This window comes from Monodon monoceros, unplaced genomic scaffold (genome assembly GCF_005190385.1).
Source record: "Monodon monoceros isolate NGI ecotype Baffin Bay Population unplaced genomic scaffold, NGI_Narwhal_1 Super_Scaffold_12, whole genome shotgun sequence".
NCBI lineage: Eukaryota > Metazoa > Chordata > Mammalia > Artiodactyla > Monodontidae > Monodon > Monodon monoceros.
Genome location: NW_021703768.1, coordinates 20520223 through 20548043, shown reverse-complemented (window position 1 = coordinate 20548043; position 27821 = coordinate 20520223).

The following is a 27821-nucleotide window of genomic DNA, read 5'->3' as shown; positions in this document are numbered from 1 at the left end:
TTTTTATTACTGTTATTATAATTGTTACTTTTGTCATCCTTATTATCACTTATTTTCTATGCCTATAAGCAAGTTGCATACATACTATATTCTTATCCAGGTTTGTTTATTGTTGACATTTTGCCCAATTTGTTTTATCATTTGTTCTCTCTCTCCCAATCTGTATATACACAGTGAGTATATACACGCATCATATATATATATACACACACACACACACACACTTTATGTAATAGTATATATAATATCTAAATATATATATACATGTATATACATGAACATGTATATATACAAGCATACGCTATTTAAGAGTATATACAGGGGCTTCCCTGGTGGCACAGTGGTTGAGAGTCTGCCTGCTGATGCAGGGGACATGGGTTCGTGCCCCGGTCCGGGAGGATCCCACATGCCGCGGAGCGGCTGGGCCTGTGAGCCATGGCCGCTGAGCCTGTGCGCCCGGAGCCTGTGCTCCGCAACAGGAGAGGCCACAACAGTGAGAGGCCTGCGTACCGCAAAAAAAAAAAAGAGTATATACATATATATGGCAGATAACATAAAATATATAGAAAATACACGTACACATATGGAGCATCACTATGCTTTCTCAGGGTACTTTCATACAAAACTTGCATTATACATCTTTCTTTTTATTCTTTTTGTAAAATCCTTTCAGAATTGTATCCATTTATCCTAAAATCTGTGATTTGAAACTGTCATTTTTCTGTGAAAATATATTTACTTTCACCAGCTAGAATTCATACATATTCTCTTAATCTGAAATTGCAAAATCATACTTCCTGAAGACTTTTAAACATATATATACTTAGAAACATTCATCCTTGGTGTTGAACTCCCATTAGAAAATTTTACTCTAAGGATCACTTATGCACATCATATGTCGGCTTCTTTAAATTTATGTAAGTGCATGCTCTGTTCCTCTCCCATAATGTTCAATGACATAATATGCATAGAATTTCTTATATTTTTTAAAGCTTGCTATAATACAATTAAATGAGAAAATTGTATTCTCTTCAAGTAATATTTTCCAGTTAAAACTTCTCTTTGAAGGTGAAGGTAAATAATCATCTTTGGTGGTTGTTTCATGCCATCATATTAGGCTTACTCTTTTCCCCTAAACGTAAATAACTTAGGTTAGCATAGGTAGCTCACTTTCATCCAAACACAGACACACTTGTCATCTGGGAAGCCTAGAGAATACTAAATTAATTTAGTTATGTCAACCTTCTTGAGAATAGGAAATGTACACTAGTGGTATGTGAAATTACTAATAGCCATGAAAGGTTATATTCAGGACTGCTGGCTTTATCCTTCATTTAATGTATACTTTAGGCTGATTTCTACTGCACTAACAGACATACAGTGTGTTATTGAGCATCCTAAAGTTCACATGAACAATAAATGTACAATAATTTCTAAGAAAATTGTTATAAGTAGGATAGTGAGCTTTAGGCCAAGTTGTGAGGGATGAGTAAAAATTTGTTTCACAGAACATGGGTCAGGCGATGTCACTAAAGGCAGAAGGAAAAGGTTGTTTTCATTCAAATGCATCAAAGCAATAGAGCACAGTACACATGGAGGTGTACATCGAGCCTTATTAACACCTGTAATGACCTTGTACTTTTTAAGTCATTTTAAGTCTAGTGTTCAAATAAGTGTTGATTTTTTTTTTCTGTGGAGCTTATTTCTTATGCCTGACTGTGGGCAATTTTAACCTCCTTTTTCCTTGCATGATTATGATCTTTGCCTTTGTAGACAGATCTTCCCACAACATCTGTGAAAAAGAAAAGAAAGTACAGTTTTAAAACAAAATAAAGATGTTCTTTTCACTATGTACTTATGTACTACATGATTATTACAGAAATAAAAAGATACAAGATCCCTAGTATTCTTTAATAATCACTTTCTTTATGCTCAGTCCAGCACAAGGTTCTTCTTATATTCTTCTATGGTGATTTTTCACATTATTTTATGAAATAATACACCTCAGAAGAACCCAGCTACTACTTTTTTCACACAAACTTTGGCAACCATTGCTCCATTTTTCCTAATTTTAACTTTTTTGTTGTTTTTTTTTAAGCTTTGTCTCCACTAGCCATGATTTATATTGATGAAAAAGCAACATTTGGAAGTTCTAATCAATGGAGCAAATGGTTTCCAATAGTTTTTACCATTCCTGAAAATAATTTATTTCATGGGTAATGTTTTATTGATATAAATAATGGTCCAAATATAACTCAGATGTATTCCCTAAAATTCCATAGTATATTTTTATCTTGGGGGGAAAAACTATCATATATACTAGGCATGAATTGATTTTTAAAAAACTTATCCTTATACTCACTTGAGAAAAGTATGTGAAAGGACACGGAGCTATTATATTGAGCTTATAATTATTTTCAGTTCCCACTGAGCTTAATTATTTCCAGTTCCCACTGTGGTTTCCTGCATTCCCCCTTGCAAGTTGATAAAATTTTAGATTATATTTTTCACTTGTGTGAAGTAGTTTTGTAAGGATGGCACCAGTTTCCTGATCTCCATCTCTAGAGAGGGAATTAGAGTTAACAGATTAAATCGTAGAAGGGCTGTGTTAGATTGAAGTAAGAATAGATTTTATAATTGAAAATCTGATTAACTATTACAACAGGTTATTGAACAAACATAGATGATTTTTGCCCCTAGACAGACAGGCAATTGATTTTTTTTTAACATAGTTGTTTTTGAAAAGAAAATGAAATAGATAATCTATTGCTTTCTCTTAAGAGTTAAAATCTTACAACTATGTAAACCTATTTATCTTCATCCATGAGAGAGACAGAGTATGGTAATAGAGAACATAGCATTTAAAACCAGAATTCCTAAGTTCAAGTCTTGGTTCCACCACTTATAAGCTTTGTGATCCTGATAGCTTCCCTACTATAGCCTCCAGATAAGATTCTGACATAAGATGTGGACAGTTTTAGTACCTGCTACATGTTTGTTTGTTTTAATTTTTTTAAATTTATTATTATTATTTTTTTTTGGCTGTGTTGGGTGTTTGTTGCTGTGTGGGGGCTTTTCTCTAGTTGTAGCGAGGGGAGCTACTCTTTGTTGCAGTGTGCAGGCTTCTCATTGCAGTGGCTTCTCTTGTTGCAGAGCACGGGCTCTAGGTGCACAGGCTTCAGTAATTGTGGCACACAGGCTCAGTAGTTGTGGCTCTCGGGCTCTAGAGAGCAGGCTCAGTAGTTGTGGTGAATGGGCTTACGTGCTCCATGGCATGTGAGATCTTCCTGGACCAGGGCTCGAACCTATGTCCCTTTCTTGGCAGGTGGATTCTTAACTACTGTGCACCAAGGAAGCCCCCTGCTACATGTTTTAAGATAATTCAGTAAAATGTGTAAAGAATGCTTAATAGTACCTGCACATAGTAGGCATTTCATGAGCTATTAAAAGTTTTAAATCTGGCATATTCTTCGAATAGAAACCTCAGAAACAATGAACATGATCATGGTTCTAGTGTGAAAAACTTTAAAATGCCATAAGTGTAAAGAAAGGATTCATAGGTGTTTTATTTTTAAAATCTTTCATGTTTAAAAATGCTCTCTTAAAATGTAACCCTCTTACACTGTTGGTTGGAATGTAAACTGGTGCAGCCATTATGGAAAACAATGTGGAGGTCCCTCAAAAACCTATAAATAGAGTTGCCATATGATCCAGCAATCCCACTCCTTGGCATACACCCAGACAAAACTATAATTCGGAAAGTACACACACCCCTATGTTCATAGCAGCACTATTTACGATAGCCAAGACATGGAAACAACCTAAATGTCCATGAACAGATGAATGACAAAGAAGATGTGGTGTATACATATACAATGGAATATTACTCAGCCATAAAAAAGAATGAAATAATGCCATTGATAACAACATGGATGGATCTAGAGATTATCATACTAAAGTCAGAAAGAGAAAGACAAGTGCAATATGATATCACTTATATGTGGAATTTAAAATACAACATAAAGAAATAAAAAATAAAATAAAATACAACATAAATGAACATATCTATGAAACAGAAATAGTCTCACAGACATAGAGAACAGACTTATGGTTGCCAAGGGGAAGAGGGGTGGGGAGGGAAGGATTGGGAGTTTGGGATAGGCAGATGCAAACTAGTACATATAGAATGCATAAACAACATTGCCCTACTGTATAGCACAGGGAACTATATTGACTATCCTGTGATAAACCAGAATGGAAAAGAATATATATATTTTGTCACTTTGCTGTACAGTAGATACTAACACAACATTGTAAATCAACTATACTGCAATTAAAATTTTTAAAAAGAATGCTCTCTGTTTTTCATGTTAAGAAAATGTGCTATGGTTGCATATATTTAAGCTGTAATTCTTTTCTAAGAAAAGTTTAGATGCTGCTCCATTGTTATTTGGTGTTGGGTATTGCTGGGGGAAAGCCTACAGATAAATAGCCTGTTGCTTTCTGCTGGTACAACAGGATTTTACTGACTTCATTGAGATACCCTAAATGTAAAGATGTCCAATCAAAATTCAATGGCATGGGATAAAAAATTCTGCTCTTCTTTTTAATAGTAAGTCTTTCAAAACTAGAGAAAAATATAGAGTAATAGAGTAAACACCAATACACACAGGACTAATATTTTACTTTGCAAATAAGTTTCCATATTTACGACTAGAAAATGTTAAAAATCAATTAATATTATTTGTTTGATGATAGCCATTTGATGATAGCCATTCTGACAGGTGTGAAGTGATATCTCATTGTGGTTTTGATTTGCATTTCCCTGATGATTAGTGATGTTGAGCATCTTTTCATGTGCCTGTTGGTCATCTGCATTTCTTGTTTGGAAGAATGTCTATTCAGGTCTTCTTCCTATTTTTTAATTGTGTTGGTTTTTCTTTATGTTGAGCTGTATCAGCTGTTTATAAATTTTAGATATTAACCCCTTATCAACCATGTCATTTGAAAATATCCTCTCCCATTCAGTAGGTTGTGTTTTCACTTTGTTGATGTTTCCTTTGGTGTGCAAAAACTTTTAAGTTTAATTAGGTCCCATTTGTTTATTTTTTCTTTTGTTAGGACATGAATGCAAAAAAAAATATTGCTGCAATTCAAACAAGGTTCTGCCTGTGTTTTCCTCTAGGAGTTTTGTAGTATCAGGTCTTACATTTAGATCTTTAATCCATTTTTAGTTTATTTCTGTATATGATGATAGAGAATGTTCTAATTTCATTCTTTTACATGTAGCTGTCCAGTTTCCCAGCACCACTTATTAAAGAAACTATATTTTCTCCATTGTATATTCTTGCCTCCTTTGTCATAGATTTTTCACCATAAATGTGCAGGTTTATTTCTGGTGTCTCTATTCTGTTCCACTGATCTCTGTATCTTTTTTTGCACCACTATCATACTGTTTTAATTACTGTAGCTTTGTGGGATAAAAAGAAATCAACTAATATTAGAAATTCAGTTGATGGGCGGACCTTAAAATGGTAGAGGAGTAAGATGTGGAGATCACCTTCCTCCCCACAAATACATCAAAAATATATCTTGGGCTTCCCTGGTGGAACAGTGGTAGAGAGTCCGCCTGCCGATGCAGGGGACATGGATTCGTGCCCCGGTCCAGGAAGATCCCACATGCCGCGGAGCGGCTGGGCCCGTGAGCCATGGCTGCTGAGCCTGCGCCAGAGCCTGTGCTCTGCAACGGGAGAGACCACAACAGTGAGAGGCCCACGTACCGCAAAAAAAAAAAAATATATATATATATATATATATATATATATATATATATATATGTATCTTCATGTGGAACAACTCCTACAGAACCCCTACTGAACGCTGACAGAAGACCTCAGACTTCCCAAAAGGCAAGAAAATCCCCATGTACCTGGGTAGGGCAAAAGAAAAAACAGTGACAAAAGAATAAGGATGGGACCTGCACCTCTGGGAGGGAGCTGTGAAGGAGGGAAAGTTTCCACACACTAGGAAGCCCCTTCACTGGTGGGGATGGGGGGTGGGTGGGGAGCAAGATTCAGAGCCACAGAGGAGAGCACAGCAACAGTGGTGCAGAGGTCAAAGCAGAGATTTTCCCACACAGAGGACCTGTGCTGAGCAGCACTCACCAACCTGAGATGCTTGTCTGCTCACCCACTGGGGCGGGCAGGGCTGGGAGCTGAGGCTTGGGCTTCAGAGGTTAGATCCCAAGGAGAAGACTGGGGTTGGCTGCCTGAAGAGAGCCTGAAGGGGGCTAGTGCACCACCACTAGCCGGGAGGGAGTTAGGGAGAAAGTCTGGACCTGACAGGCAAGAGACCATTGTTTTGGGGTGCAGGAGGAGAGGGGATTCCTTCCCCGTGTGCCCACACAACGCAGAGCACCACCTAAGTGAGCTGCGGGAACGGGCGTGAGCCCTGGCTATCAGCTCACACCCCAGAGATGGGCATGAAATGCTAATCCTGCTGCCACTTCTACCAAGAATCCAGTGTGCAAGCACAGGTCACTACCTGCACCCGCCCTGCCCCAGGAGCCTATGCAGCACACTCCTGCCAGGGTCCTGAGATCCAGGAACAACTTCCCATGGAGAACACATGGCGTGCCTCAGGCTGTTGCAATGTCATGCTGGCCTCTGCCACTGCAGGCTTTCCCTGAATTTCAATTATGACTCTCATACCCCTCCCTCTCCCTGGGCTGAGCAAGCAAGAGACACCTAATCAGCCGCTCCTTTAACCCCATCCTGTCTGGGTGGGGAACAGATGCCTAAGGGCGACCTACATGCAGAGGTGGGGCCAAAACCAAAGCTGAAACCCAGGAGCTGTGTGTACAAATAAGAGAAAGGCAAATTTCTCCGTGCAGCCTCAGGAGCAGAGGATTAAATCCCCACAATCAATTTGATGAACCTAGAATAAGTGGAATGCCTGAATAAACTATGAATGTTCCCAAAATTGAGGTGGTAGTCTCTGAGAGCACCTGTAGAATTGGGGTTTGCTGTCTGCAACTGATTTGTTTCTAATTTTTATGTTTATCTTAGATTTAGTGCTTGTTATCATTTGTGGATTTGTTTATCTGTTTGGTTGCCCTCTTTATTTTATTTTATTTTTTTTTCCTTTTTTTGCTTCCTTTTCTTCTGAACCGTGTGGCTGACAGGGTCTTGGTATTCCAGCCAGATATCAGGCCTGAGCCTCCAAGGTAGGAGAGCCAAGACCACCAGAGACCTCCCGGCCCCATGTAATATCAATCGGCAAGACCTCTCCCAGAGATCTCCATCTCAACACTAAGACTCAGCTCCAACCAATGGCCAGCAAGCTCCACAGCTGGATGTCCCATGCCAAACAACTAGCAAGAAAGGAACACAACCTCACCCATTATCAGAGAGGCTGCCTAAAATCATAGGCAGACAGATGAAGGAGCAAGGTAAAACACCACAAGACCAAACAAATGAAGATGAAATAGGCAGTCAACCTGAAAAAGAATTCAGAGTAATGATAGTAAAGATGATCCAAAATCTTGGAAATAGAATGGAGAAAATATAAGAAATGCTTAACAATGATGTAGAGAACTAAACAGCAAGCAAACAATGATGAACAACACAATAAATGAAATTAAAATTCTCTAGAAGGAATCAATAGCAGAATAACTGAGGCAAAAGAATGGATAAGTGACCTGGAAAATAAAATAGTGGATATAACTACTGCAGAGCAGAATAAAGAAAAAAGAATGAAAAGAATTGAGGACAGTCTCAGAGACCTCTGGGACAACATTTAACACATCAACATTCGAATTAGAGGGGTCCCAGAAGATGAAGAGAAAAAGAAACGGTCTAAGAAAATATTTGAAGAGATTATAGTTGAAAACTTCCCTAACATACAAAAGGAAATAGTCAGTCAAGTACAGGAAGCACAAAGAGCCCCATACAGGATAAATCCAAGGAGAAACATGCCAAAACACATACTAATCAAACTATCAAAAATTAAATTCACTGAAAAAAAATTAAAAACAGCAGGGGAAAAGCAACAAATAACATACAAGGGAATCCCCATAAGGTTAACAGCTGATCTTTTAGCCAAAACTCTGCAAGCCAGAAGGGACTGGCAGGACACATTTAAAGTGATGAAAGGGAAAAACCTACAACCAAGATTACTCTACCCAGCAAGGCTCTCATTTAGATTTGACGGAGAAATTAAAACCTTTACAGACAAGCAGAAGTTAAGAGAATTCAGCACCACCAAACCAGCTTTACAACAAATGCTAAAGGAACTTCTCTAGGTAGGAAAAACAAGAGAAGGAAAAGATCTACAATAACTAACACAAAACAATTGAGAAAATGGTAATAGGAACATACATATCAATAATTACCTTAAATATAAATGTATTAAATGCTCAAACCAAAAGACATAGACTGGCTGAATGGATACAAAAACAAGACCCGTATATATGCTGTCTACAAGAGACCCACCCACTTCAGACCTAGGGACACATACAGACTTAAAGTGAGGGGATGGAAAAAGATATTCCATGTAAATGGAAATCAAAAGAAAGCTGGAGTAGCAATTCTCATATCAGACAAAATAGACTTTAAAATAAAGACTATTACAGGAGACAACGAAGGACACTACATAATTATCAACAGCTCAACCCAAGAAGAAGGTATAACAATTCTAAATATATATGCATCCAACATAGGAGCACCCCTATACATAAGGCAAATGCTAACAGCCATATAAGGAAAGAACAACAGTAACACAATAATACTAGGGGACTTTAACACGCCACTTTCACCAATGGATAGATCATCCAAAATGAAAATAAATAAGGAAACACAAGCTTTAAATGACACATTAGACTAGATGGACTTAATTGATATTTATAGGACATTCCATCCAAAAACAACAAAATACAATTTCTTCTCAAGTGCTCATGGAACATTCTCCAGGATAGATAATATCGTGGGTCACAAATCAAGCCTTGGTAAATTTAAGAAAATTGAAATCATATCAAGTGTATTTTCCAACCACAATGCTATGAGACTAGATATCAATTACAGGAAAAAAACTAAAAAGTACAAACACATGGAGGCTAAACAATATGCTATTAATAACCAAGCAATCACTGAAGAAATCAAAGAGGAAATCAAAAGATACCAGAAACAAATGACAATGAAAACATGATGACCCAAAACCTATGGGATGCAGCAAAAGCAGTTCTAAGAGGAAATTTTATAGCAATACAATCCTACCTCAATAGACAAGAAACATCTCAAGTACACAACCTAACCTTACACCTAAAGCAATTAAGGAAAGAAGAACAAAAAAAACCCAAAGTTAGCAGAAGGAAAGAAATCATAAAGATCAGATCAGAAATAAATGAAAAACAAATGAAGGAAACAGTAGCAAATATCAATAAAACTAAAAGTTCTTTGAGAAAATAAACAAAATTGATAAACCATCAGCCAGATTCATCAAGAAAAACGGGAGAAGACACTAATCAATAGAATTAGAAATGGAAAAGGAGAAGTAACTGACATGGCAGAAATAAAAAGGATCATGAGAGATTACTACAGGCAACTATATGCCACTGAAATGGACAACCTGGAAGAAATGGACGAATTCTTAGAAAACTACAACCTTCTGAAATGGAGCCAGGAAGAAATAGAAAACATAAAGAGACCAATAGCAACAAGTGAAATTGAGACTGGGATTAAAGATCTTCCAACAAACAAAAGCCCAGGACCAGATGGCTTCACAGGTGAATTCTATCAAACATTTAGAGAAGAGCTAACACCTATACTTTTCAAACTTTTCTAAAGTATAGCAGAGGGAGAAACACTCCGAAACTCAATCTACGAGGCCACCATCACCCTGATACCAAAACTATACGAAGATGTCACAAAACTAGAAAACTACAGACCAATATCACTGATGAACATAGGTGCAAAAATCCTCAACAGAATACTAGAAACAGAATCCATCAACATATTAAAAGGATCATACACCATGATCAGGTGAGGTTTATCCCAGGAATGCCGTGATTCTTCAATATACACAAATCAATCAATGTGATACACCATATTAACAAACTGAAGTAAAAAAAACATATCATCATCTCAGTAGATACAGAAAAAGCTTTTGACAAAATTCAACAACCATTTATGATAAAAACTCTCCAGAAAGCAGGCATAGAGGGAACCTACCTCAACATAATAAAGGCCATATATGACAGACCCACAGTCAACATTGTTCTCAGTGGTGAAAAACTGAAACCATTTCCTCTAAGATCAGGAACAAGAAAAGGCTGCCCACTCTCAGCACTATTATTCAACATAGTTTTGAAAGTTTTAGCCACAGCAATTAGAGAGGAAAAATAAATAAAAGGAATCCAAATCGGAAAGAAAGTAAAACTGTCACTGTTTGCAGATGACATGATAGTCTACATAGAGAATCCTAAAGACGCTACCATAAAAATACTAGAGCTAGTCAATGAATTTGGTATGGTAGCAGGATACAAAATTAATGCACAGAAATCTCTTGCATTCCTAAACGAAATATCTGAAAGAGAAATTAAGGAAACATTCCCATTTACCATTCCAACAAAATGAATAAAATACCTAGAAATAAACCTAACTAAGGAGTCAAAAGACCTATGCAGAAAACTATAAGACAGTGATGAAAAAAATTAAAGACGATAGAAACAGATGGAGAGATATACTATTTTCTTGGATTGGAAGAATCAACATTGTGAAAATGACTCTACTACCCAAAGCAATCTACAGATTCAATGCAATCCCTATCAAAATACCAATGGCATTTTTCACAGAACTAGAACAAAAAAATTCACAATTTGTATGGAAACGCAAAAGACCCAAACTAGCCAAAACAATTTTGAGAAAGCAAAATGGAGCTGGAGGAATCAGTCTCCCTGGCTTGAGACTATACTACAAAGCTACAGTAATCAAGACAGTATGGTACTGTCATAGAAACAGAAATATAGATCAATGGAACAATATAGAAAGCCCAGCGATAAACCCATGCACATATGGTCATCTTATCTTTGATAAAGGAGGCAAGAATATACAATGGAGAAAAGATGGCCTCTTCAATAAATGGTGCTGGGAAAACTGGACAGCTACATGTAAAAGAATGAAATTAGAACACTCCCTCACACCATACACAAAAATAAATTCAAAATGGATTAGAGACCAAAGACCTAAATTAAGGCCAGACACTATAAAACTCTTAGAGGAAAACATAGGCAGAACACTCTATAACACAAATCACAGCAAGATTGTTTTTGACCCACCTCCTAGAGTAATGGAATTAAAAACAAAAATAAATAAATGGGATCTAATGAAACTTAAAAGCTTTAGCACAACAAAGGAAACCTTAAATAAGACATGAAGACAACCCTCAGAATGGGAGAAAATATTCACAAATGAAGCAATTGACAAAGGATTAATCTTCTAAATATACAAGCAGCTCACGCAGCTCAATATCAAAAATACAAACCACCCAATCCAAAATTGGGCAGAATACCTAAATAGACATTTCTCCAAAGAAGATATACAGCTTGCCAATAAACACATGAAAGGATGCTCAACACTAATCATTAGAGGAATGCAAATCAAAACCACAATGAGGTATCACCTCACACATTATCAGAGTGGCCATCATCAAAAAATCTACAAACAATAAATGCTGCAGAGGGTGTGGGGAAAACGGAACCCTCTTGCACTGTTGGTGAGAATGTATATTGATACAGCCACTATGGAGAACAGTATGCAGGTTCCTTAAAAAATATATGACCCAGCAATTCCACTACTGGGCATATACCCTGAGAAATACATAATTCAAAGAGAGACAGTTTGATCCATTAAAATTAAATGGAGTCAAGGCTTGAGAATCCCCTGAGCAGACAAAACCATTTAAACCATGTAAGAAAACTAAATTAGCTTATTTCATGAACTTAAGAAAAAGTTAACTTGGGTTATTTCTTGTAAATGCTTCCAGTAATCATAAAAGAAATGTGTCATCTTTCAAAAAATGATATAAGATAATCAGTTAACCAAGCATACGCTATCTGGAAACCCCCATTGTAATAATCAATCATTGTGAAAGTTAAAATTTCCTAATTTTTACTTTAATGTAAAAATGTTATGTCATTCCTCTGAGCTTCCCATCAGTTTTGGGTTTAAATGCCCCAGTTTGTGAACTGTTCTTCCATGCACAATAAACTCTTAATAAATACTGTTTTATTGATCTAGTGGTTTTAATTTTGCTGTTTCTAGATTTTTGACTTTTTGTACTGGCATTTGTAACTCATTTATATTTTTAGTTTTATGTATTTAAAATAATCGCCCTTTTTTCCTTATGCGTCAGGAGTTAGAACAGAGCAAACAGGGTGGGGGGAGTTTGTTGCTATTTCACAATGTCTGGGGCCTTGGCTGGGAAGGCTCGAAGAAGTCATGCTCAAATCTCCTGGAGGCTTCTTCATTCATATGTCTGGCATTTGGACTGAATGGTCCAAAGCCTGCTACACGCAGCTGAGATTGTCAAACAGAGCCCTGGATAAATGTGGCCTTTTCTTACATCTTTATCCTCTCACTGCATTGCAGCTGGGTTCTGAGTATCACATAAAGGAGTGATCTTAGAGCAAGTGTTCCAAGAGGGCCAGGGAGAAGCTTCACGAATTTTACTGACCAAGATGAAAAGTCACATGTCATCACATTCTCTTGGACATAGGCAATATGGCAAGTTTGGATTCAAGGGAATGAGATTAGGCTTTTTTTCTTAAGGGGAGGGTGACATGTTCTAGAAGAGCATGTGAATAAGAGATACTGACGTGGCCCTCAATGGAACTTCACACAACCTCACACAAGCTTTATTATTATTTTTTTTAATTTATACCATTTAGGACCACCTGAATTGATATGTATTTATTGTTTATATGCTTAATTTCTTTCTCTATACAATTAAAACATAAGCTTCATATAAGTAAGGAAGTGTCTGTTATACTAAAGAAAACAAATAATGCTCCTCATTGCTGGAGGTAACTAATTCAGGATCTTTGAGTACCATACATATAACCAAAAAATCCTGAGTGCAGGAGCCTAATTCTCCACGTCTGTCATTCATTCCAGGCACACAGTGGAGAGGCTTAGCCTAATAAGAGGTTGACTAGTTTAGCTATCACAGGCATACTTTAACATGTACACATCAACCATCTGCTGAGTACAGTAAGAGAGGAAATACATGCATACATAAAAGTTTAGCTTTAGTTTGAATTTTGTCTTCATCATTCTTTTTTTTTTTTTTTGCGGTACGCGGGCCTCTCACTGTTTTGGCCTCTCCCATTGCAGAGCACAGGCTCAGGACGCGCAGGCTCAGCGGCCATGGCTCACGGGCCCAGCCGCTCTGCGGTATGTGGGATCTTCCCGGACCGGGGCATGAATCCGTGTCCCCTGCATTGGCAGGTGGACTCTCAACCACTGCGCCACCAGGGAAGCCCTTCATCATTCTTTTGAAAGTACTTTAACTATGATTTATATATATATATATGAGATATGTGTAATGATCTATATATTTATATGTATATGAATGTTTATACATATATTTGTATGTGGATGTATCAGCTCTGTGATAGGCATTTTGCTACATGCTATCTATACAATAGTGAAAAGACAGACTTTGTTGCTGCCATCTTGGAGATTATATTCAAGTGAAGAATATACATATTAAATAGGTAATCACAAATATAGTGTTGGAGAAGAGGGCTACCTGGTGTTTTAAGTGAACATAACAATAAGAAATAATCTATATACTGCTAATTCCATTGTCTTATCTTTAAATTTCACACTGGTCTTAATGGTAACAACTGACTATAAGCTTTGTGAAACTACTGAGTGTGTCTATCTTACTTTTTCTTCAGTAACTAGCATTGTGCCTGGTACACAGACACATCTCCATTAGTATTTGTTAAATTAAGGACAATATGACTACTCTCTACTTCTCAAAACTCCCTTATTCCTAGGCCTATTTTTAAATTGATAAATTCCATTTTTAGGGTAGTTTTAGGCTTATAGATTTATTGAGTGGAAAGTACAGAGTTCTCATATATCCCCAGACCCCCCTGCACAAACACACAGGCGTATGCACACACACACAGAGTTTCTACTATTATTAACTTTTTGCATTAGTGTGGTGTATTTGTTGCAGTTGATGAGTCAATATGACACATTATTACTAAGTAAACCTTTAGTTTATATTGGAGCTTCCTCTTTGTGCAGTATGTTCTATGACTTTGATGAATGTATAATGACATGTATCCACCATTATAGTATTACACAGAATAGTTTCACTGCCCTGAAAATCCCCCATTCTTTACCTATTAATTCATATCTTCACTGCCTTCCATTCCTACCAAATCCTGGCAACAATTGATCTTTTTGTTATTACCGTAGTTTTGACTTTTCCAGATTGTCATGTAATTGGAATTGTACTAATGTTTTTTTCAGATTGGCGTCTTTCACATAGCAAAATGCATTTAATGTTCCTCCATGTCTTCTCCTGGCTTGATATCTCATTTCATTTTATTGCTGTATAATATTCCACTGTGTGGATATACCATAGTTTATTTATCCACTCATCTATCAAAGAATATTTTGGTTGCTTCCAAGTTCCTCGGATTATTTTTCAACTTACTTTTCTAGTTATTCATCTAGTACTTTTTTATTAGCTTTCTTCGTGGTATCACTGTTTCTACCAGCAATTTACAGGTCTAGGAACAGTGCACTTAGCTAGGGACACTTACAATATTCTAAATATCATCTCTTGATATTTAAAGCAATTCCATGGGATTCACATATCATCCAGTTGTCCGTGCATAATTTTTCTTCACAACTCTTGAACTTCTAAGGTTTCAAATAAACATTTTCAGCACTTTTCTGCATATATGAGCCTGGGGTTATTTTTCCAATTATATAAAACTTAAAATACACATCATGCTGATATTTTTCTGAGAATTGTCTAGAAGTCTTCAAATTTCATTAATGGGTAATGGTTTTCCTGTTCCTCAGTTTGTAAGACTCACCATGTCATTGATGTCTCTTGCTATCTCCCTACCTATTTTCAATATTCATATCTCTGCTATTGGTAAGTTTCAGGAATCTAGCTCCACATACTGTACTAGCTATTGATAGTATTTATTTTATATGTTTATGAGTCAGTTTTTCCCACAAAATTCAAAATTTTTCAAAGTCAGGAAGTATAACTACATTAAAAGTTCTGGTACAGAGTAGACATGTAACAAATGCTTAATTACTTGATAAAAATATTTGCAAATTCTTAAACTGTATTTTACCCTAAAATAAATATAATGAATTTGCTAAACTGATTTGTTTTGATGAGGTGCAGTTCCATCCTCAGTGTTCAGTGGTGTCATTTGTGGATTCTCACTGAAACTTGTTCCCAAATGCCCTATTAACAATTAATCTAATTTTCAAGTTATCTAATAAAAACTAATAATGCATTTTGTTGATTTTATTAAATAATGATATTTAAATTAACTTAATTGTAAACAACAGCTTAAGGGAGAAGAGAGATAGATTGATAGTTTATACTGATATAACACTGAGTTCCACGAAGGAAGGAAGGAAGGAAGGGAGGAAGGGAGGGAGGGAGGGAGGGAGGGAGGGAGGGAGGAAGAAAGAAAGGAAGGAAGGAAGGAAGGAAGGAAGGAAGGAAGGAAGGAAGGAAGGAAGGAAGGGAGAAAGGAAGGGGAGGGGAGAGGAGGAGAAGAGAGGAAGAAGGAAGAAAAAGAAAGAGAAAGTCAATATAAGAGCTATTAAATTTTATCAGACTTTTTCCTTACCCTAACTTTTAAAAGCAGATGAAGGTTGAGAAAGTAGAAACAAGCTTGCCAGCATAATAAAATTTGGCAGATAATTCTATTTTCTGACAAGTTTATTTCAGGATGATGGTGCCAAGAACAACTATCAGTTAGGCCCACCACCCTGTCAGACTAATCAGGAAGAATCTGTCATTTTCCCCGCGCTTAGTTTATTTCATATCCCCAAACAGGCCTGTAGCCTGACTTTAGTATTTTTAAGGCTGTCCTTTTAAGTTTAATATTCTAATAAGGGTGAACATTGTCATTCAGACACTTTGCCATCCAATGTCATGCTAGGAAAACTGGTATGTTTCGCTAGGATAGTCATAATGGTCTCACTCAAAATGTGACTACCTTATTTTTAATTTCTTATAAATCTCACTCTGTGAGATCATTTTAAAGTAGCATTAGTTAAAACTGTTTCATATTTTAATATTATGGTAATTTAGTAAGTGTTATTTTACAAAGGCAAGTATTTACATGCTTATTAACAGAAAAAGTTAAAAGCCTACTCTGTTAAAGTCTTTAGCAGGAGACAAAATTTCTTTTACAAAGTCTTCTGCAATTGAAATTTGTATGTTCCAATGATGTTGAGGTATCCGAAAGGAATGTAGTATGAAAGCAAAGTAAGATGTTTGTGGAATAAACAGACTGCTGGGCTTTTTTCCATGTTTCAAAAGCAAAAGTTATGTTTTATAATGATCTATCTTTATATTTTGAAATAGAGTAATCACAAAAATATAAAATGTAGAGTTTATGAAATAGTAACGTATCAGTGTGCTAAATATAATGAAAAATATTATGTTATGTTATATTATGTGACATCTATATCTTAGGTGGACTTTGTGACCTCCCAGATATAGCACCACAAAGCAGTAACCAGTGTACTGAGTTAAGTATTAACTGTTTTTTTACATTTTGAAATAGCATACTACCATCTATCTCTACATCCATAAGCTATCAAATTGTGTATATTTGCCTATTAACATTTTTAAAAGTTATTTTATAAGAATGTATACTGAAACCTAAATACTAATATTCTAAATAATTTTATGTAACCTTGTAAAATTAACCAGTGTTTTTAACTTAGATGTGTGATTGTTGAACAGAGATCCCCCTAAACAAACTATGCAGGTATGTTAATTTATATATTGCTGTTCACATTTTTCTCCATGCTTCCATGTAGCTTTATTTCTCTGTAATAAAACTCATACTGTTTGACTTTTAGCTGCTTGAGTCCTTGTTGATTGATTCCTCAAAAATTGTCAGTTCCTTGAGCTGCAAAATCATGGTTTATGTAATATTTATATACAGGTAGTTAACAGTTATTAAGCTAATATTAATATGTGCCTGATGCTGTTTTCTATGCTTCATGCATTTTTTTTTACAGTATTAAAAAGAACAGTATTTATTTACATTCCATTTACTTTCAAAAGGATGAGGAAGCTGGGGAAAATATATTGATACTTATAAAGGAAGTAGTCTCATTTTACTTAACCCATTTGTGTTTTTCATGAAACAACAAAAATTTGACTTAGAATCACAGGGCTAATGAGACCAAAAGAATTTATCCAGTTCAGTTTTCCATCTTTAGCCAAGACTGAAATTATACCACTGCAGGCAGATGAAAATCTACTTCACTTACAAGTAAACACCAACTAATACATACATCATAAAAGAACTAGCTTTCATAAAATCTGTCATAGCACCCAACAGACCTGCAATAAAAGACACAGCCATTGTAATAAAGAACATTAAGAATCTTTGTGCAACAGTGAAAAACAATTTATACAGCAGAAATTACAATTGGCTATTAGGTCAATAGCATCAGAGTAACAGTACCCAGTGTCGTTCTTATTCAAACATATACACTATTTTTCAGTCTTGGTTATCACAAAGACATCAGTAACTAGGATGTACACACAAATATTTTATAAACACCATAGGAAACAACAAATTAAAAAAATGAAAATACCCTTACATTTTGTAACAAATTAAAAACATTAACTTTACCACTATATATTTGTCTCATTATTTTTAATTGGTTTGTACACTTTAAAAACAGCATTGAGTTTTATAAAAATACTGATCATGTCTCAACATTTTTTTAAGTCAGGAAATCTTTATAATTCAGTAGTCTGTGGTTTACGTGCTTGTTTCTTCCACCACCATAGTCCTCTAACCACCTATTTACTCAAAAAAGACAGCAACAACAGAGGTTTTTAACAGCTATGCAAGTATTACATCCGAAAACTTCTAGTTCTTTGAAATGGTTGGAAGGGGTTTTTTAGTGCCCACATCAGCAGCTGTGATTTTGCTTTAGGTTTTTCGGGAAACAGAAGTGTTTCACTTTCTGGTGTAGGAAATCGTTCTTGGTAGACTTCAGGATAGGACTTTTGAAACTGCTTCAATTTTTTCTTCTTTACTGGAGAGTTTGGCATCTGTGATGACTTCCTCCAACAATGCTGCCAGAGGTTCCTGAGAGCCGTATACTCTTTGGTATTCAAATTCCTCTGGGCTAATTTGACGCAAAATGATAGAGCAGACAAAGTGATATCCATATCAGCTCCTGGGTATTTTATCTGCTAGTGTTGGAGGGTCTCCTGCAGAGGCGGGGGTGGCTGTGGCTCACCGCGCAGACAAGGACACTGGCAGCAGAAGTTCTGGGACGTGCTCCTTGGCGTGAGCCCTCCCAGAGTCTGCCGTTAACCCCACCAAAGAGCCGGGGAAGGCTCCAGTGTTGGGTTGCCTCCACTTCATGCATTTTTAAAGCATTTCATTCTGGAGGAAAAAAAAAAACCAAAACAACCTCTGAGATACTTAATATTTTGTCCATATTTTTCAGGTAAGAAAACTGAGACAGAAAGATGTTATATAACTTGCCTGAGGTTAAACAGGATTCCAACCCGAGGACACCGATCCAAACCCTATGTCACAAGCTCCAAAACTTTCTTGGTTCGCAACACTTTTAGTGCACTGCTCCTTTGCTAAAGAAATACCTAAGAATTCCAATTTTTAGCTCTTAAGTCCAAAAACCTTAACAAGTATTTATGTCTTAACAGCTTAGCAGTCATTTGAAATAGCAATACACATAAGTTGAAAGAAGAAAAGAATGTTTTCATTTCTGTCTTCAATAACCATCATTATTTACCAATGGGATGTGTGCATTTGTTGGGCACTATATAACTTGGAATCAGATCGGACTCCACCACCCTGATTTTCAGTTTTACCCTGATTTTCATTCAGTATTTTTTTTTTTTGCGGTACGCGGGCCTCTCACTGTTGTGGCCTCTCCCGTTGCGGAGCACAGGCTCCGGACGCGCAGACTCAGCGGCAACGGCTCACGAGCCTAGCCGCTCCGCAGCATGTGGGATCTTCCCGGACCGGGGCACGAACCCGTATCCCCTGCATCAGCAGGCAGACTCTCAACCACTGCGCCACCAGGGAAGCCCTTCATTCAGTATTTGCTTTTTATCATGGCAACTATAAAAACCTAGCTTCACAAGCATGACATCATCGAAAGTGTGTAGCATAATCAAATATTAAACTTCTGAACTCCTTCAAGCTAGTATTTTGTGCAGTGGGTAACAGATGTTCAGTATCTCTTTGTCTCCCTTGAAACTTTAAAATGTCCTGCCGGGCCCCTGCGAGTTGCCTACAGTGCTGTGTCCTGCGTCAGCACACAGCTTGGGAACTGCTACCTTGTGCTCTTTAGTCTGTGATCATCCTGGGCAGAGGCCTAGGACCTAATTCAGCGCACATTTTATGAAATCATTCTCATGTGCATGTCAAAAATCTACCATTTCAATGATACAAAACTGCCATTAATTTTTTAAAAATTCTCTTTTATCTTAATCTTTCATATTAAAATTAAATTTATTTTTATCTTAAAGAAAATATGAATTTAAACTTTTTTTAAAATTTAAGAACCGTGTGGTTTTCAACAATGGCTTGAACTTCATTGAGCCAGTTATTTACACACGGGGGTAATAAGAGCTTTAGTGGATTAAATGAGTCCATGCACTTAAATTTCTTAACCCTCAGCAAAACATATCATAAGAGCACACGTGATATCTTTCTTCCTTTTCATAACTTTTCTCATTTTCCTCCCCCCCCCCTTGAAGTTGGCCTGAGTGATTGTGTGTAATTCAGGGTAAAATTTTGTCTGGAGATAAAAATCTAGGACCATTTAATAGGTTGAGGTATTCACAGTAAGAAATTTACATTATGTGCAAGGGTGCTGCCAGCTTTTTTCACACAGTAGGCTTCTTTAGTGAAATGGGAAAGGAGAGAATGGGAAGAAGAGAGAAAAGCACAAAGAATGGGAACTGGGAGCTCTGCAAATTTACTTTCTTTCATTTGACAAGTATGCCTCAAAAGAGGTCATCGATTACTTATGAAAATACCTGTGCTTACACAGAGCACTTGTTACTAAGTGCTGCTTTTAAACACATTTTTAAGTTGTCCAAACTAAATTTTAGTTACATGGGATTTAGTACATGGGATTCAAATAAATGCTTTGGTGGATGTAAAATCCCACTAGGAAAAATACATTTCCTGTTAAGTAGAACAAGACCTTGAGGGAAACTGCATAACCAAAGTGGATATTATCAGAACTTTCCTGCCGCCAAGTCTGCATGTTAACAAAAAGCCAATACTTGAACTTCAGTTGCCACCAGTTCAACCCTTTGCTGATCTAGTCAATTTATTTGGCTTTTGTTATGGTCAAGGGTGTAGCATGTAATCACATTGGGAATGGTCAGCATGCAAATATAAATCTAATCAATTATATAGACCCAGTTTTAGTGTATGACCTACACAGAGTACTCTTTTCTGTTCTACTTTTAAGTCTTCATTAGTTTCTTTACCCTGTCAATGGTAGAATAAGGATTCTTATCTCTTAATTGATATAATATGATTTTAAATGAGATAAAAGACATACTTAGACTTCTAATTAAATTGTTCATTTTATTTATATTTTCAGATAATGTATTTAAATTTCAGTTATCAAAATCAATATTAAATTAATTTTATTTAATTTACTGATTTATTTATTAAAATGCATTACATTTAGAAAATTTAACTTACAAGTTTTCCTTAATGGTACTGTTGATTATTATTATTTGGTATAATAGAAGCTAGAAATTGCCTTCAAGTGCACAAGTGATGTTAAAAAGAAGATATAAAAGCCGGTTTAAAATAAACTACCATAAAGTGTGTATGATACTATATGAAATACTAATTGCTGACCTGAGAGTATATCCATGTCTGTATAATGTATTGTAAAATAAACTGTTGAAATAAATTGTTGCCCTAGAAAGTGCTTTTGGATCTTACAAAATAGTCACATTATTGTGGTATTGCTTTAATCAAGAGATTAACAATTTGACTCCATTCAGAGCAAAATATCTTCTAAATAATCATAGTGGACTAAGAGTAATCATATCTCTTTTGATGGGAATTGAACATAACATTTTATTTGAGATTAAAATAATCCCAGAAATGATTGACTTCAGTGTTTTTTTTTTCAATTTGATTTTCCTTTGAAGATTAATAGTTACTTTATAAAAACATAGGATAATTTTTCCCTTTTATGAGTTTGCATCTTATGGATTCTGATAATCTGTGCTAATATGCTCATGTGAATGGTGACTTCATATGTGGTATAGTTTTAACTAGAATTTGAAATTCAGAGAAAATATCAATGGAATGAGAACTTCATTGTCATTTGACTTACATAAAATTGTATTCAAATACACAGTGAATCATGCTGTTGAATTACAGTCTCTTTATATATGAGTCTACAATAATGGAATATATTATGCCAGGTTGTTCTGTGAAGTAATTAATAACTTAAATAAGAGGTTGTTACAGATATCTGTTTCTTCCTATCTAAATGTAAGATATTTGACATTTTACAAATATAACAAAAGCTATACCTTAAACATTGTAAAATATATGTAAATAAAGTGTAGATAATATGTATTAGTTACTTGAATTATAGCAACATCAATCTAATATGTCCTGAATTTAAAACATTAAAATAAAATAAATGTAGAATTTCTGGGATTTGAAGACAACTGTACCTAGGACTAATCTCCATGTTTCCTCTAACAGTAATGCTGAGGGAAAAGGAAACTACATAAAAATCATGGCTTCAGCATAACTTGAAGGCAGAGAGTGCCTGAACTTTAAAATAATATAAGTAGAGACAGGAAAAAAGAACAAACCACAGCATGGAATTTCTCCCAGTCCTGCACTAACCACACCCTATGACAGGGCAAGTGGCAAGCAAAGACTGACCTAGAAACACTGAATGAAAGAGAGAAGAGAACGAACAGTGGATCCTAAGAATGACCTCAGTTTGTCACCAGGAAGACTAAGTCCCCTGATGTTTCAGTCTGAAATGCAAATTGCATCTGGCAGTTAGATGCATGGACAAAATATGTCCCCAAGGAGAGACTAAGACATTCATATGATTTTAAATGACACTTGTTGAAACATGGGGAAAAAAAAAAAGTCAAAAAGGAAGGGAAAATGCTCTTTGGCTGTTAGGTGCTGGAGGGGAAAGAAGCAAAAGAGAACATTTTAGGGCCTGCACATCCTAAGGGACCTGAAGTTTTAGAGGGCACGTTAACTCCTGTCCCATCATCAAACAAAATGAAAACAAAACAAAACATACTAAATAACTGAATTTGCTATACTCAGAGGATAAGGATGTCCAAATTAAGAAGCCTATAAACGTCACAATAACACAAACATAAACAAGCAACAAAAAATTAACACCTCTTGGAAAAATCAGAAAACAAAATTCAACACTTTTATAAATTGAGTGGAATTTTCCCTAGAAGCACAAGCATAAAGCAGAAGAAAACCTGAAGACACCTCTCCAAGTGTGCTTAAGTATAATCAAGCAAATAATTTTTTAGACTTACAAAAAATGCAGCTTAAGGGATTCAAAAACTAAGTGTATAAACAGACAATAAAAAAGAATAAAGGGAATTCATTAAACTGAAGCAAGAAGTGAAAGAATACATCATTTTTCTTAAAAGTAAAAAATATATAATGCAGGTACCTAAGAGAAAATAAACTAAAAAAAATATTAAAAAATACATTGAAGAAAGACAGGAAAACAACCAAGGGAGTGAAAACAAATTAGGGAAAGAAAATGGTTCAAGAGAAAGTAGGGGGAGGAGAAAACAGGCAAGAGGAATAACTTTGTTTTGGATTTTCTGAAGAAGAAAAATAAAACAATAAAATAGAATTAATATTTAAAAGTATACTCTAAGAAGACTTTCTGGGGAAAAATCTGAATTTATATATTAATATGTCCCACTGGGTACCTGGGAAAATTAACCAAAACAATCAACTTCAAGATATATTCTAATAAAGCTAGTACATTTTAAAGAAGAAAAAATCCTTAAGTCCCAAAGTGATAAAACTTCTTATAATGAGAAAATGATTGTGCTGTCATCAGACTTTTCAAAAGCCACATATGAACAAAATACATACAAATGTAGCATTTTTTGTAATTCAGTGAAAAAAAGTTGAACCATATAGCAGTCCTCCCAGTATCTGCAGGGGACTGGTTCCAAAATCTGAGGATACTCAATTCCCTTATATAGAATGATGTAGTATTTGCATATAACATCCTCCAGAATACTTTAAATCATCTCTAGATGGCTTATAATACCTAATACAATGTAAATGCTATGTAATTGCCAGCATGTGACATATTCAAGTTTTGCTTTTTGGAACTTTCTGGAATTTTTAGGGGGGAATATTTTTCATTCATGGTTGGTTGAATCCATGGACGTGGAACCCAGAAATATGGAGGGCCACTGTATTTTATGACAAGTCCACCTAAAGAATCAAGGATATAGAAAAATTATTTTCTATATATAAAAATGTAGGGAATTCTACTTCTATGAGGAATCTAATATTTGATTTTGCAACTTCTTTGTGCCTATCTTTATTTAAATTTATTAAGTTAAACATTGAAAAATAAGAAAATCACTTCAGAAGGATATAATAATAGTTCTATGAACCAATAAACATGTTTTGAATATAGAAATTTGTCCAGTGTTAATAATCATATATAAGGTTGTTTATCTTTATCATATAGTGGGAGTCAGATAAGGTGGAGTGAGAAGGTAGAAGAAAAGGTTATAAATGCCATGGAAATACATTGTCATTATTTTATTTGAAATTTTTGGAATATATCCAAATGCAAATAAAATGTATATTTCAAAGACTGTTGTGAACAAACATTTTGGTGTTCTTTGACTTACTTTAATCAGGAAAGATAATCAAAATTTGATCACACCTATAAGAGAAAATAGGAATAAATGGGATAGAGATATTAAACTGAGATTTATCATTCGGTTACAGCTCTAGAGATATGCACCTGTTTAGCACCTAAATATTAATCTATAGCTATATTTTCATTACCAATTGATAGATATTTCATGGCTAATATTTGTGTACGTAGGCAGATTTTCCTTTTATCCAGTGATACCTGGAGTTCATATAAACTCAAAGTTTGATATTTAAGTAAATATGCAGAACATACTTTGCATTGTATTCTTAAATAAGTCTATAACCAACAGAATTACCAAAAATTATCCAGTTTTCAAACTAAAACATTTTGTGAGCATCTCCTAGTATTACAGTTTTTAAGCCAGCCCTAGCAGCTGAATTTCTGAAATTGGCACTTCTCCAAGTAGCACGCTTCGTGCAAATGAACCCAGATGAAAAGGATTGAAAATAGCTAGTATGTCTGGTTAACATTTTTGTAACTGCATAAGCAAACAGAACACGAGATATTTATCTTTCAAAACATAACTTGTAACTACTGTATCTTTACACAACAATATTAAGATGAGTATTTGGGGGTTACTCTTTAACAACAGAATTTTATTCATGATATTCAAATGATAAATTCATTATTAATCTATCATTAATATAAGAATATGTCAGCAATTTAGTTTTTACAACAAACACTTTAAAATCTGTGTTAATACTTAGATAACAGGAATAAAGGAAACAATATCAAGTGCTTGTTTAACATCCCATCCTTTTGCAAGTTTATTCAGAAATAGTGCTTAGCTAATTATACATTATAACTGAAACAGCCAATGAATGAAATGTGTAATCAGAAAGCAAATGCAAGTTACTGAAAAACCAATTAATATCAAATTTACAAAATAAACTAGTTTTTGAATATGAAATAATTATTATCATCCTTTACATACTAAAATAGTGATGCCAAGTATGAATATATTCAATATGAAAATATTTTATGATTTCATCATGTTACAAACAAAGCTTGCATAAACATGTGGGGAGAATATTACTTGAGTTTTATCCAGGAATGGCAGACATACAATCTCCCCCTTAATGGAAACCTGTGAATACAGCATTGCATTCACCTCATAGCAATATCTGCTTGTAAATGGAATAGTAACAAATTTAAAACTGAATTTCAACCATTCTTATTTAGGAATTGTGATGAAAAAAATTGTATGCTTCAATATTACTGATTTGTTCCCTTTCTCAGCTTTACTGCAGACAATCTCTGTGCACTGTGCTCAACTGCTTCCTGACAGGACTCTCTTTATTGCAGGCAGTGTGCAAAAGGCCCTCTTCTGATTTATGCCAGATTCATCAGAATAACAAAGCTAAGGCATATATTTGTAAGTCTATAGCTGAACAGAGATCACCCAAACATTTTGCATACTATGTTCCCTTTAGATATTTATAACACAATAACATTAACCTTTGATGTAACAGGCTTATTTTCCTGAAACAAGAGTATAGTTCAATTTAATAGTAGTAAAGTTACACATTTAGGTACCAAAGTGAAAGAAAACATCTTACCATAAGACACACATAGCTTCTAATTATTCTATATTCATCCTTTGTAAATTGTGTCTCCAAAGAGTTTGAGAACATAGAAAGTTTGTTCCTCAGACATGGACTAATGCATCTTTTTTTTTTTTTTTATTCTGTCAGCATTGGTGTTATTTTTCATTGGACATTTTTCAACATTTTTCTTAGTTACGATTGTAAAATGTGTACTATGGAAAATGCATGAATTTTCATGCCATGTTGAAATATATTACCTCTTATTACCTATTTTTCCACAGGCTTGTATGCATATTCTGAGGGCACAAAAAGATTCTTAATATTAGAGTTCAATTATGACATGAATAACTTTGTTGATTTCACTCAGTGTTTTGTTACTTCAAAACAGTTATTGGTTATTGCTAAATCAACTCAACTGATGAATTGACTAAAAATGCTGGCAAGTTCTCAAACAGTGGTTGGGTATGTTAGGTGTGCTTTAGAATATTTCTAATTGTTTCCAGACTTTGAACTTGAAAAGTAACAGATATAGAGTGTCCTATTTTAATTCTGTCAATGATCAGTATTAAACGAACAACTACCAAAAAATCACTATGGTTTTATTAAGCAAAAAATGTTTTATCAACAAAAATATAGGAAAAAAAGAATTATAAAGGCTAATCATTTCAGTCAAATCACTTTCATATTTATGAAACATCTAAAATAATGTCTTTATTTTCTCATCTTTGATCAGTGATGAAAATTATTTTAATAAATAAGAATTACCTCTTCACTTTTTTAACCACTCCTCTAGACTGAACTAAAGTGTCTATACTTCCCAATTAACATTTATTCAGTACCCCAAGTTAAAGATTTCAACACTGAAACAGATTTTAGTAATATAGGACACCTAGCATGAAAATATGCTCAGTGATGAATGTGTTGGCATTTTGACAACATAGCACTTCAAACTTGTGCCTGGTGAAATTATTTTATCCAGCATTTAGACTGTTTTCTTCAGCATCGTCCTGGAGTACACATTGTCTTGCATAATTACATTATTTTCACTATCTCTCTTCTTCTCATAGAATGTAAGCTCTAGTTGAGCAGTGACTGTCTTTTTTGTTGTTGTTTGATTCTACATCCTCAGGGTTGAGAAAAGTACTGGAATGTTGTTCGTATACATAAATATAGAAATACAATTTTTAAGTGAGCGAGTACTTAAAAATTAGTCATGTCTCACATCATATATCATTTGTTCATTAATTTAAACTTTTAATCATTATATATGTATTATTAAAAGTAAAGGAGGAACAATTATGAACCTAAAACTGCTCTAAAAGCAAAAAAGTCTTAAGACAAAGTGATGAAAAAAGAAAAACATTTCTGATACGATGTCTTCACATCATAGTTGATACATTTTTCATATCTCTTTATGTGCCAGGTATATTAGAGTACCCATGTGTATAGAACGAGTAGTCAAACAGATTTAACATAGTCCATAATTCAGTGAATGCACAATCTTTAAACATTAGAAGCAACCCCAAGTAGCTGTCGCTAGAGATGAAATGCATTTATAGTACCCAGGAACTGTCCTGGAATCAATGTTTTTTATCCAACAGAGGGTACATTTCACATAAAATTGAATGATGAATAAAATAAAACCAACATATATTTTATATCAGAGGGTTAAAGAGAGGTCACAGAATACAGAGACAGAAGGCAAAAAGAAAAACAAAACTTTGGAATCTGTATTGCAGTGAGCATTTTTAGATTGTAATTGAAGGAAATAGAGTTTCCTTTACAGTGCAGTTAGTTATGACCATGCACTTCAAGTGAGTTGTCAGCCAATAAAAATGAGAGAAGAGTGACATCATGGAAATAGTGTTAAGATATCTGATAAGAAAATAGTCCCTGGTCAGTGACCAATGTAGATCAAGCACAAAGTGAGATTCATATGCTAAGAGTAAGAGGAATTCAGTAATGAAAGAAAAATATTATGAAACGGAATTTTTTATTTGTAACTTTCAGAGTTCCCTGGGCAAAATTTTAAGCTAAT